Source organism: Leuciscus leuciscus (genome assembly GCF_965113295.1).
Source record: "Leuciscus leuciscus genome assembly, chromosome: 13".
Classification (NCBI taxonomy): Eukaryota; Metazoa; Chordata; class Actinopteri; order Cypriniformes; family Leuciscidae; genus Leuciscus; species Leuciscus leuciscus.
Genome location: NC_138737.1, coordinates 42,884,301 through 42,898,743, shown reverse-complemented (window position 1 = coordinate 42,898,743; position 14,443 = coordinate 42,884,301). Strand labels below are relative to the sequence as shown.

Below are 14,443 nucleotides of genomic sequence, written 5' to 3'. Positions count from 1 at the left end.
AGAGACCCCCTTCAAAAAGAAATCAAGGTTTTTGCCTTCTTCTAACCTAAATCCCACCATTGTCACTTTTAGTCAGCTAGTTGAGCAAGACATGGCTAAAGTAAGTAGGCCTTGTCCTTCTACAAATAAAAATATGCAAAAAAGTGAACTAGATGCGCTACGCTCTTTGGAATCTAGACATGACATTATTATTCGCCCAGCCGACAAGGGGGGCGCTGTGGTGGTTATGGGCTTAAAGAACTATGATTGTGGTATATTCAAATTATTAAATGATGAAAAACATTATCAGCCCCTTTTTCATAATCCTACCTCCAGCACAAAAAAATATGATTAATGAATTTATTGATACATCTCATAAAAAAGGCTGGATTACCGATAAAGAAAAGGCTTTTTTATTAAGTGACCATCCTCGATGTCCAGTATTCTATGGTCTACCCAAAATTCATAAACGACTTGATGATCCTCCTTTGCGCCCCATTGTATCTAGCATAGGAAGCCTAACTGAGCCTCTCTCACAATTTGTTGATTTCTTTTTAAGACAATATATTCACAGTTTACCATCATACCTTGGGGATACAACTGATGTTTTAAATTTGATTGATAATTGGAAGTGTGAAAGCAATGATGTCCTGGTATCGTTGGATGTGCAAAGTCTCTACACATGCATACCCCACCATATAGGCCTACAAGCCATATCGTATTACCTTACCAAACGCCCCATTGATGTTTTGCCTCCATCAGAATTTCTTGTTAATCTTGTCGAGATCATTCTATCTAATAATTTTTTCAAATACTATGATAAATTCTATTTACAACTTCAGGGAACTGCAATGGGGTCCTCGTTTGCACCCTCATATGCTTGTTTGGTAATGAATCAATGGGAAGAAAAATATATACAGAATACTGAAAATAACCCGTTCCATTCCAAAATATCACTCTGGCGCAGATACATAGACGATGTTTTATTAATATGGAAGGGCACACTTAGTGAGTTAAATAATTTTTTGACTTATGTCAATTCTACTACAGATTATTTGTCTTTTACTATGGAATTTAACAAGCAGTCCATTGATTTCTTAGACCTTACCATTTCTAAGGACGCAAATAATATCTTACAATCCACTATCTACCGCAAACCTCTTAGCAGGAATACCCTGTTAAGAGCAGACAGTAATCACTCGTCTCATTTGATTCGCAATATACCAGTGGGCCAGTTCCTACGAGTCAGAAGAAATTGTAGTACCACAAGTGAATTTATGTCAAAAGCAGCCCATCTAGCACGTCTTTTCGAACAACGAGGTTATGATAAATCTGACATTTCTAAAGCATGGGATAGGGCTTTTAATATAGACTGTGCCTCATTGTTAAAGAAAAAACCTAAGCCTCATACGACATCCAAAGTATTTTTTTCCACTAGCTACACTCCAGCAGCAGGAAGAATAAAGAACATCATTCGCAAACATTGGCATGTTCTTAACAGTGACCCGACACTTAAAGACATCTGCGCTGAGCCGCCTAGGTTCATATTCAGACGCGCTCGTAACATTCGCGACCGATTGGTCCACTCAGATATGACTATCCCATCCTCGACTACTTGGCTTCCCAGCCCACCTCTGGGTTTCTATAAATGTGGCAACTGTGCGCAGTGCTCCAATTCGACCAATGCGAAAGACTTTTCACATCCCCGCACTGGTAAGAAATATTCTATTTCTTCATTTATTAATTGTAACAGCACTCACGTAGTGTACCTTCTAAAGTGTCCCTGTGGACTGGTGTACATAGGTCAAACCAAACGTCAACTTAAATTAAGGATAGCTGAACACAAAACAGCAATACGTACCCAGAACTTAACATATGCCATGGCAAGGCACTATAAGCAGGCCAATCATGGTTCCCCTGCATCATTGAAGTTTTGGGGAATTGAGAAAATCACACCCTCACCCAGAGGTGGTGATATTATCAATAAACTCCTATGTAGGGAAGCGTTTTGGATACATACACTTAACAGTCTAGAACCTCTAGGTTTAAATGAAGAATTGAGTTTAACATGCTTTCTCTAAACACTTAAGCATATTAAAATTCAGTATTTAAGATGAATATACTTTTATTCCCATTGTATTGTGAACTTTGTCTATATTCATATTTGTTTTGTTTTCGTCCTTTTTTTTTTTTTTTTTTTACCTGTGTGTGGGTACTTGCCCTTTAATGACTGATTTGTGAGTGTGGCACCTTGGTTTAGATGGGTGTATGTTTGGGTGGCCAACGCCCCCTTTATCACACCTGGTGATGATCCTTATTAATGGCTTCATTGCTCATTCTCTCCAAGGACTCTGATGAAGATGTAACTACATCGAAACGTTAGTCAAGTCATTGTTATGCACCTTAAATAATTTTTTTTTATTAAGTAGACATCTGTGCTGCACCGGCGATTCCCTTTTTTCTGCTCTGTTTTGTCCTGCCTTGGTTGCACCGGATTGTTGTGGATTACAGAAGCGCAGAGAACCTCCTTTTCAACTATAGAGATAAACTTCCAATACACAAGGACATTTACTCCATTCTTACCCACAAACTTTCCCAAATGTTTATAAGTATTTATTCTGTGTTTTATGCATGTCCATATGTTTTATTAGCGTAATTATGAATCTTTAGCTATGTTAGAGTAACTTCAAATGTTGATATCCTAAAATGACGTATCACTGCTTTAACATCTTCGAATCTCCTCTTTCTTGGTATCAAAATAATCCTCTTTTGATTTTATAATCAATGGTGTACAACATGTTATGATAAATTGCATCATAAATATTTTTGTGAAGACTGCACAAATTCTCCATGCCACCATGAATATATGAACATACAAATGGGGATAAGATGAACAATAACTTTCTCCCGGTCATCTCTGATTGGTCACCTCAACAAATGGGTCTGAACTGATATGACCTTTAAGAGTGTCTGATTAGTTCAGATCTTTGCCCAAGCTCTTTGAGACAACATTCTCCTGTCTCCTTCCGGCAACTTCATCTTCAAGTTAACTTCTTTGGGTTCAACGTGGACCACCCCAAGAACCCAAAAGAACGCTTCAGGCACTCCTGGCGAAATCATCAAGAATCTCAAGAATCTCCTGCATCTGGACTTGTTCAGCAACCGAAGTCAATGCAAGTACCCGTTTGCAGCCTTTAGATGCGTTCCTAAGTTATTGTGCCCCTTTAAGGTGACCCTGATTCTCTGAGGTTTCTCGTAGGTTGTGGTTAACTGATGGTAATCTTGCCATTCTCTTTTCTTCTCTCTCTTTCTTCACTTTTCTTTACTTTCTTGATACTGTATACAATCTTTGCTTAGTTTAGTTGTGTGTGTAGCCTACCGTAGTTTCGTTCATTAAACCATTATATCCACACTTTATTGTCTCTGTGTTTGCCACTCACAAAAATATCAAAGTCACTTAAACATCTTGATCTAGCGATACCTATGCTATTACCCTGCTAGTACTTAATTTACTTTAGTTGGAAAAGGTTATTCTTTCTTGGCCAGGAAGATAATTTATTTCCTAGAATTAATAATTGATTATGCTTTCTGTTCATTGGATGAACTGATTAAATAATTGTACTGTTAATTCTGCTCCAGTCAATTCTAAAAAATAATTCAAAGATTTATAATTGATTATAATCCGTTAAAATGTATTATATATATCTTTTGAGCTAATTTGCAACAGCTTGGTTATTTATATTAGCCATACACAGTCGTACTGAATTGGCAACAAGTGTCGCAATATAAAAAAACAGTCCATAAAGTTTCGAAATTTAATTTGAACAACATCACCAGTATGGCATTGCTTTTGCAAAGAAGATTTTTGCAGTAACTGATCGCTAGCGAGACAGCACCTGCCCGACCACACACTGCCGCCATCCTTTCAATTTTATTTCCAATAAAAAAGCCACTATTTAATGTCATCCATCGTTGTTTTGTTGCTCTTTTTTTTAAGTATCGGTTCAGGCACTGTTCAGGCACCGGCATCAATTTGACACTGGTTTCATAAAAAACCCAAACGTTACCCAACCCTAGCCATGCGTAGCGACAAGGACTCTGTGGCAAGAACAGCATTACGCTTCGACCCCGGGAGACTGCCAACTGCAAGGAAGACCTAAAGAGCTGTGGATGGACAGCGCTACGGAGGACATGTGGGCAGTGGACCAAACCCCGGAGGACGTCACACACCGAGCCAACTGGACAAGACAGAGCCGAGCTGAGAGATGACAAACATCAAAGATACAAAAATACTCAGGTTTTTACTCTCTCAGAAATATCCAAAAGTCTGAACAGAACAACCATAATAAAATCAAAATCAGACCCAGAGCAACTAAACACAGTGGTGTATAAATAGTAGAAACAGAATACGGGAAACACTGAGTAGGAGCCTCACCATTAGACTAGGAGGGCTCGCGCTGCAATCCCAAGGGAGCGAACTGAAATTTGGATGGGTGAGCTCAGCAGGAGACTTAAACCAAATGCCATACCTATAGGCTAATTATAAATTCAAACAACACATTCGACGTCATTAAATTCATTTAATAATCCAAACAGTGCTCACATAACCCTCCCGTTCATTATTTAGATGCTGCGCTGGCTCTCCCGTATTCATGTCGTAGCGAGGGCTCCCCTTTTCGAGAGCTATGTGAGCCTTTCCACTAGTGTTGGGCGATATGCTCCATTTTCATATCGTCCCATCGTCAGCCTGTGAGATCGGCGATAGACGATATTATCGTGAGGGGGGCGGGGCTTACTTATTTGATTATTAACTTGTTTATTTACTCATCAATTTGCTTGTTTTATTACTTCGTTTTATATATGAGAATCTTTTTCTATTTTGCTAGCAAAGGTCGAGTGTTTATTAATAGGCTAAATCAGGTTATTTCCCGGTATAGTGAGGTAAAAAAAGATCCTAATCATTCTTGTATCTGACTCGGAGTATTTCAACATGTCAGCGGGAAATTTACGGACACACATACTCTCGCGCCGTTACAGATGCAGCATTTTCTGTACTTCTGCACGAGATGAGAACACGTTTTAATAATTTCTTGGGTCAAGAAAGAGTCGGAGTCTGCGATATATGTCCTCCTACCAGTGCTCTCTCTGTCTGGATGCACTTCACATATGCGCACCGCACTTCAATAAGCCCAAATAACGCGGGTTAGTGTTTTATGCCGGGAGAAATCAGAGGCAAAAACCTAAAAGTCAATCGGTTAGCTACTTAAACTTATGACTTGACTCTGATAAAGGAAAACGGGTTAATGCGTTTACATGACCACATGCATTGTCTGTTTATTCAGCATAATCGAGTTAATAACGTGCATGTAAACGCGCTATTCCCTGAAAGTGAAAGCAGAAACGGACTGAGCTTTCACTGCCCTGCTGAAAAAAACAATAGAAACCATTACAGAATTGCTAATGGTTTTAATGGTTGTATTGGAAACTGTATTGGTTTTAATGGAAACTGTAATGGTCCTAGTGGGTCTCTATTGGTAATTTACTTTTTTCTATTGGTGGCATATTTTGTCTATTTGTCTGTATTGGTTTTAATGGAAACTGTAATGGTCCTAGTAGGTCTCTATTGGTGATTTGCTTTCTTCTATTGGTGGCATGTTTTTTCTATTGGATACCATTAAGGACCAATAGAACACCTTTGGCAACTTATAGGTTACATGTTGGTATCTACTGGACACCAATATGAACCATTAAGTCTCCAACAAATTTAGTGTTTTCTTTGGTTTGATGATATTAATATATAATTTGTTTGTCACTGATTTCCTGGACTGTTCCTATGTTTAAGTGACACCTTTCACAGTAGAACTGAAATTCTACTTTCTCACAACTGTTTTTAAACACTCTGTTAAAAAGATACTTGGATCGAGGTACAACCTCTTGCCCAAACAATTTATTTATCAACTGCAGTAAATCATGTAACTGGCAGCCAGTTATTTTATGCTTTGCTGCATGGCTCATAATCATGAGCATGGCCTCAGGTTTTGTGGTAGTTCCTGTGGCAGTCAAAGCAGTGTCCATGTCAGGCTGTAGTTCAATCACTGACGGGATCAGGAGTGTTCTGCTTCGTGCTGCCTGTCCTATGGTCTAGGAGTCTGACTCTGTTCCACTGCATGCCTTTAAAAGCAACATCTCTGTTTAAGGTATGGTTGTGTGTAGGTCTGCTCATACACATATTCACGTAGGTTCATAGTTATATATCACAAATAATGTATTTTATAATATTGAAATGTATATTTGAACACTAGGCTACTGTTTAACAACAGTACACAATATGTAGCACACTGCTACAAGCTATTCAAAATGCTTTTCTTAAAGTTTTTAAATAACCTTTTAAAAATAGGCGCTACAAAAAATAAAATGACAAAGAAATATGAAACTTATGACCACTGTCTCATCTGTTTCACTGTAATACTTTTATTTAACAGGTATATGTTGTGTGAAGACTTTTATTTTGATATCCGATGAGAATTCTTCTCCTTTTCTCTGGGTTTTTATTTATTTATTTGTCTATTAAAAATCAAAAGTTATTCTTCAATAAGTATGTCAGACTTTGCTGGATCACCTCCGCCGTATGTAGGCTACTAAAGTTTTTCTTTTTCTTTTTTAATAATCAAATTTATTAAAATAATCGAGACAATCCTACTGGATAATAAGCTCGATAGCGTAACGTTACCCGTTACATTGGCTGTTTGGCTCTCTTCCTCATCAACACCTGGCCTCCCTGCTGAAAAATCCAGCTAAAACCTGCTTAAGCTGGTTGGCTGGTCTTAGCTGGTTTAAGATGGAAGTAGCTGGCTTTAGTTGGTCTCCCAGCCTGGCTTAGCTGGTTTTATCTGGTCTCCCAGCTGGCATGTATGATGAAGCTGGTTTCCCAGCCTGGACAATTTGGTGGTCAGCCTGGCCAAGCTGATGAACATCTTACACACACACACACATATATATATATATATATATATATATATATATATATATATATATATATATATATATATATATATATATATATATATATATATATATATATCCTATATATATATATATAGCCTATATATATATATATATATAATCACATATATATAATAATAATGTTTCTTGTTTTGTTTGCCATTGTTATATAACGCAATTATTAGTATTGTAACAAAACCTGGCATATAAACTGGGGTCTGACATTTTGCACATGAATGGGTCATAGACCTACACAATGAGTTTAAAATTCATGATTTAATATTAATGGTATTTTAAATGATGTTATATGTTTTAATTCTAGATGTTTATTTAAGTGCTGCGTGACTTTTAAGTGTTTTAATGCGCGTGAACATTCAAACACTGGAGCGAGCGCGTCACGCGAGAGCAGATGGAAACGGGGAAACGTCATCAACTGACAAACAGCAAAACTCGCGTCTCTCGCTGTTGTTTTCACTGCTTTCAGGTGAGTTTAGTCAACAAATTCACACAAATAATACATACAAACGTCCCTGACACCTTTATTACGTGTAATTGACACGCTTCTGTTGAATATTTACTTTATAGAAATGGTTTTGTGTCTTCAAAAAAGTCCGTTAGCATCTCAACCGTTTTCAGAAGAGGTAACGTTAAGTTAGGCCTAATTTACGTTAAGTTAAGGCTAACTAGCCTATAGACTGGAGCTCTTGTTTATGAAAATTTGGGGGTTTAACCACATCTTTGTGTAGATAACAATTTTTGATAGTTTTGTTTTGCTGGTAAACGTTAATTTGTCAATGGGTGATTGGAAGTAAGCTAATTTATTTAACCTAAAAGAATGCACTGTACTGTTAATCAGTGACGTCACTTTATTTCACAATACATTATCTTAAGAATTATATATATATATATATATATATATATATATAATTCTTTCTCTTTTCTGCATTTCACCTCTGCTCTAGCTTGTAAATGTTCTATTGTAAATCCTATGTAACATTGTTGGCTCTGTGACAAATAGCATGTTATGTTCTAGATCATCATGCCTGGCCTGCTGCACCCCCGTCCAAGAAAATCTCCACAGCTATGAACCATATGACTAGTAAGCAAAACCACCTCAAACATACAGTGCACTACTGTCCAAAAGTCTGGGGTCTGTAAGATTTATGCTTTTGAAAGAAGTCTCACATTTTAAAATCATTAACCCCAGGTCAGATTGTCCTTGAGAAGCCTGTAGGCTAAATAATCAGCTAAATAATAGGCGACAAATATAATGTTATAATGGTCGTAGTTATAATAATTAATTGAACTATTATGATAACAGGATATCATGGTCATTGGTATATTTTATTTTTATTTCTCTAGGTCTGTTTTGAATTATGTTGGCCAATGAGACAGACACCATACTGTCCAACTCAGGGGTATTTATTTTGTATGTATTTTTTACTGATAAATACTTAAATTCTTTTTACTTTTAAATGCTAAATGTGGTTCAGGCACGCAAGTTATTTTTCACAGATATCTGGCCAGCTGTGGCTCATACTCTTAGCCTTTAAAATGTCTGAATTTATATCCCCAATGCAATATCAGGGGGTAAAGATATCATTAGAGTTCTTAAACTTATGGCTATGCTCTTGTTATCAGATGAGACATAATCCCTAGCGTTTGGCCCTGTGATTCTTCAGGACAAGACCTTGATGCCATCCACACTCAGTAGATGAAGAATGTGAGTTTCACAATAGCTGCCACTATAGAATAACGTTATACTTGGTATTTTAACGTGACATGTTATAACAAGAATATCTATGGCAAGAGCTCTTTTCAGTCGCTGCTTTCTTTTCCTCGTGATCATTTTCTTTTTTTTTCCTTTGCAATCCGCTGTAAGAGTATGAAAAAGGACAATATATGCTGCACATTTGTGGTCGGTTCTCCCGAATTTCATTTACGATATATTCCTTGGAGCTTGGAGAGTATTCACTTAAACACAGTTTATGTCTTAAGTTTAAGCTTGTTGAATAATATGTCAAAAGAAATGCAATGGTCAGGATTATTGAGGGTCTTTTTCTTTGACAGCAGACACATGAGATAATGCCTGAAGTGAGTCAGTGAAGGAGAAGATCAAGATCTGGAGGAGGACATACAGTTTACACTTCGGGAGAATGACAAAGATGAGCTCCAGGGCAGATTCAGCAATCATTATAAAGGTGAGTTCAGTGTGTCCATGCTTAAGTGACACTGTTTAATAAAGCAGGTACATTATGTGTTATTTACAGTGATGATTTTACTTGTTTTATTATTATAAGGTAATATTAAAGGTTAAAAATGACCCACGGTAATAGTCCTGCACGATATTGCAAAAAAACTGATATTGCAATATTTCATTTTTTCTGCAATATATAATGCAATATCTCAATAAAAACTATTTCACCAAATGACTTAAATAGCGCTATTTGGAAATAATTTATCATTCTAGAATGATTGGTGTGATTTTGTAGGGGTTTGCATCTGCATAGAAAATAATAAATTGCAAGCATAGGTAAAAAAATGTAACAAAGATGTGAAATAAGCTTTGCCTCATATTCCAGGTAAGTCTAATTTAGGTACAGAAATTGAGTAATCAACTGTAAAATAACACGGCATAGTCTTTACATAGCCTGACTTCACAGAGGCCTATACTGCAATATCACTACCACAGATAGGTATGAATGATAAAACAATATGTTCATGGCTTTAATGCATCACATAATATGGGTGTTTATTATGTCAGGTTGTGTGTGTCTTACACCAGTTTTATGAGGACACAGTTTTATGGGGACATCATAAGAACATGTTCCTGATGTTTAACTTGACTACAGAATCTCAGTGTGTTGTGTTAGTTTGACAGAATCCTGGTCTATGAGGACACCGTTTTACGGGGACACATATGGAATATTAGGAGGATCGATACTGATAACCAGGGCTTGACATTAACTTTTAGTGGTTTTCCAAAGTTACTAGCCATACAGCATTTTTACAGCAAAAGTTGACTATGGCGTGCTAAAATTTAGGCTACTTGAACTAGATTTACAACCCTTTTAAATGTAAAACCACTGTACACACCCAAATCAAGACTACATAAATATATAACAATACAGGTCATTATCATTAGCTCTGATAAGGTTGTGTGTAAAGCTCCCGTTTTAAAATAAAACTATGTATTATGTATTATATGTCGCCACATAGCTCCACCGGCATACGATGTAACTCCAGCAGGGCAGCTAGCTGTCTCTTCGTTTCTGTGTTGTCGGTCACTAGCGCACAAGCCCCAGGCAACACTGTGTGCATGTAATACTCATTAGGGCTGTCAAAATTTCTCAAAAATGACATTCGACTATTCCCTCTAAAAAAAAACCAAATAGCCTATAGTCGAACTATTGTAACATCTGGTTCCGCATTTTGTCAATGACGCGCATTACGTCAATAACAGGACAAATTAATACAAAGAGACATAACTACTTGTATTCATGAATATCAGTCACGTGACCTCTTACGTCATCCGCTCTTTTTCCAGTTGACGGCCGCCATCTTGAGTACCTACCGAGTACTGTCTATGGTACTGACAAACCTATTATCTCAAGTCTTGTTAGAAAACAAACAAAAAAATAACTATTCTTGAAACATTATTTGAATTCTTTAACAAAAATTATTGTATGGAATAGAATAGCTCCTGCAGCAGGTGCATTAGCACAACAGGTAGCATAAAGTTACATGACACAATTTAATTGATTAATATTACACTTTTACTTTTAACTCACTTTAAAACACCATCGAGGATTTGTATCATATTCCGGTCGCGGTTTAAAATGGTTTCAAGTCAAAAAAACATTTTGAAATATGTTATATTTAACATTTTATATGAAGCTATGGCCTATCCTTACCTAGCATGCATACTGTAAACATTCTTTATTCATATGAAAATTCCCCAATCGCACGAAAATCACACACAAATCACATATACTTCAAACCGTGCATTTATTAGCTTCTTGTTTCAGGTGAAGAGATGTTACTTTAGCTTTGTTATCACGGATGTCAGAATGAGGAAGTCATGCAGGACCGCAGGCAGAACAGAAGCGTGATTTTTTTTTTTTTTTTTTCAAACCACTTCAGCGGAAATCCCGCCCTGCAGCTGATTCTAAAGTTTTCATTGGTCATATCAATCACTGTACTGATTGCCTACACCAAACACTGATTACCATTGGACTAATAGCCCTGGCGGATACTGTATTGCATGTATTTGAACACAAATAAACCGGAGAAGACGTGAATGAATGCTTTTTGAGTGATGATTTCTATTCAAAATAACGAACGTTACAGATTTATGTTATGTTACATTTAAGTTATATTTATGTTACCGTGTTGTGAAAGCATAGCTAGCTAGTTCCTTTGCAACTGACATATCGATCTTGCCGAATAAGGTACTCAAGATGGCGGCAGACAAGTTTTAGAAGTGAGTGACGTCAGTGAGGAGACGTTGGTGACATCATCTGATATTCATGTATAGGTAGTTTATTTAAGTTTAAACATATTTGACAACGTATTACCTACACAAAAACAAGTAAATCAACTAATGGCCAAGACCGCAGACCTCACTCTCGCTCGCTCGCAGGCACTCTTTCTCTCTCTCAGCCTCACCCTCAAGCTAGGTAGAGCGAATAGAGCATCGAGTCCTCAAGCGAATAGAGCGTCTGGCGCGAGTGATTTCAATGTTAAGTCAATGTAAAGACGCGTTTACGCGCGTCTGGAGGTCTTGCGGCGCGAATGAGCTCGTCACGCTCTCTGCGCATAACGGTTTAAAAGAACAACAACAATAAGCAAATGTTGAGTGCTGATCAAGAGTTTTGTGCAAGCAATTTAAGGTCGCGACTCTTATATAGCAGGCTTCATTCAGTGATTGAAACAAATATTATTAACATTAATTGAAGTTTTACAGTATATAGAACCGACATTGAACGCTCCGAGCGAGCTGTGCTGTGGTAAACATGGAACTTTTCCTTGACATGAAACGGTAAATAATCAAACCAGTGGAAGCCTGTAGTGCATGAAACTGCTGTATCTAACCTACCTTATTCATGCAATATCTATTCAGTCAGTACAGTAGCCTACACTTTAGTAATGTTTCTGTTTAACGTTAACGCTTCTTCCTGTTACCCCGTCCCTGACCCCTTAGGCAGCGTGCCCACTCGCAAAGCAGACAGCCGCACCTCTGCTACCGAGGGCGTTTTTCCACATTCGAATATTCATTTTCACATCATCACATAGCCTTCACCATAACTAGAGATTGGCATGGAGTACTTTCCATAAGATCATCTCTCAATGCAAATCAAACCAGCTATTAGGCTAACTGAAATAAAACCATGCCAATCTCTAGGTATGGTGAAGGCTATGTGATGATGTGGGGCTATTTTAACTCGGCCATCCTTAAAAATATTCTTGTTTGCCGTAACCCGACCGACCCTGTCAATTTAGTACCGACCCAATTATTTATTTTTTTTCCCTTTTAGTCCGACCGACTTGCCGGTTGTAAACTTGCGTTAAGACCGACCGATTTTTTTTAACTCTTAAAACAACTAATACAAATGCAATAAAATAATAGTAGTTAAGTATTGTGAATATAAATTGCCTAGACCTACATACAAACATAAGCTACGTTCTTTCTTTTAAATAAAAACCTGTGGCGCGTCATCTATGATTATGTTTACACCATTGGTTAACGCATCACACTACAGCCTGCAAGCTAAGTTCACTTCGTTTCATTCACTGTCAATGGTTCGCGCTTGGTAATGATGGCTGCGGCTTTACTCTAAAGATTATTTCATTTTTATATGTTGTTGATTAAAAAATAAATATGCGAGAGCGTATTATAGGCTATATATGACGACGCTACTGCAACACACTCGCCGCAGATGAGAAGCTGCATCAACGTGCAAACTATTGCAAATCAAAGTGAAAGTAAGTCGCAGGCGCTTTAACACACAATCATCTTCATTAAATGTAAAGAAACGAAATGATCTTACCAGGGCTGTTTCTGCTTTCTCTTATTGCGGGCTTTGATTCAGAAATTTTAGCTAATGATCAATAAAAGAATGTATCTCGTTGCTTTCGGTGACATGCACTCCATTAAATCTGCATATAGCGGGAATTGAAGATCGGATTTATATCAGCAAAAAAACAACAACACACATTTATGTAACCAGGTGTAAATGGAATCGTTTTGATAAATCAGATTGGAATCCGATCTGAGAAAACGCATGAAGTGGCCTGGTGTAAACAGCCCCTAGACATAGGTGAAAAATGTATCCCGACCCCGATTTAAAAAATAAATAAAATAATAATATATATACTTTTTTATATTATTTTTTTTATATATAAAAAAATATAGACCTACCTACCGTCCCTTTTTTTCTTTTTTTTTGCTGTTACTGCAAACCAAAATATTTTTAAGGATGGCCCAAAGGCCAAGGGAACTTTATCAGGATGCATAGTATCCTGGATCCATGAAGTAACTGGCCTTTAAAAATAAAAATCTGCCTGCCTCTATGGGAATTTAACATAGGGGTGTCCAGACTTATGCACCCTGTATTTTAAGGAAGAACATTTATTTATTTACGATACATTATTCATTCACAAAGAAAATTGGTGTCCTTAAAGGTTGGATTTTTCCTATTTTTTTTTAATTAAGGCATTAAGTTCAATTTCCAAAAGATGATTTTTTTATTCCTCTTTTTTAGTCAACTTTAGCATGGGTGTCTAAACTTATGCATAGCACTGTAGTTACTTACAGCTATATGACATTTTCTTGAATAGTTTATATTTTGCAAATATTGTACACTGGACCAAATTCTTAATAAATAAAATCATTTTTACGTTAACTTTATTTATATATGTGACCTTAAAGTAATCCAAAAGTAACCAGATTACATTACTTTCACATTGTGGTAGTTGGATTGTTACTGAATACTTTTTTTAAAAGTAATTTGTAACTGTAACAGAATACATTTTTAAAGTAACTCTGCCAAGCCTGCCTGCTACCTATTGGTGCCAACTAATCAGTAAAACCAATATAATGGTCGACCTCTACTTTTAAATTAGCTAAAATGGTCTTATTCTGCATATTAATGTTTTTTTTGTTGTTGGTTTTGTCATGATACCCACAGAAAAATGGGTATCAAAGTATGCCCAAAGATGTTGGATGAATATATTTAAATGTATAATGTATGTATGGATAATCTTATGTACTGGTAATGTGGTTTAAGAGGTACATTGTCCTAATGAATTCTCCTTCTTTTTGCAGGTCTAATCAGTCAGCCCCAGTGAAGCCACACAATGTAAAAGAATAACTGTGAATCAAATAATAAAAATGTAATATTAATGTTTTGTGTCAGATGTTTATTTCCAGCTGGGTTGAGTAAAAAAGCAGGTCTTAATA

General features: G+C 36.7%; 1 protein-coding gene and 1 long non-coding RNA gene across 7 annotated transcripts in view; one reads left to right on the top strand and one right to left on the bottom strand.

Moving 5' to 3' along the window:
* prickle2a (prickle homolog 2a) overlaps positions 1–14,443 on the bottom strand; it is a 119,021-nt gene that overhangs the window by 80,574 nt on the left and 24,004 nt on the right. The window lies entirely within an intron of this gene.
* On the top strand, positions 7,132–14,386 carry LOC309512028. 4 transcript variants are annotated; one of them, XR_014210849.1, is made up of 6 exons: positions 7,132–7,622; positions 8,015–8,080; positions 8,344–8,399; positions 8,623–8,704; positions 9,052–9,182; positions 14,309–14,386. It is a non-coding gene; the product is annotated as an uncharacterized lncRNA (long non-coding RNA). The 4 variants fall into 4 exon arrangements; XR_014210848.1 differs by having other exon boundaries at positions 7,132–7,465; positions 7,567–7,622; positions 8,344–9,182; XR_014210850.1 differs by having other exon boundaries at positions 8,623–9,182.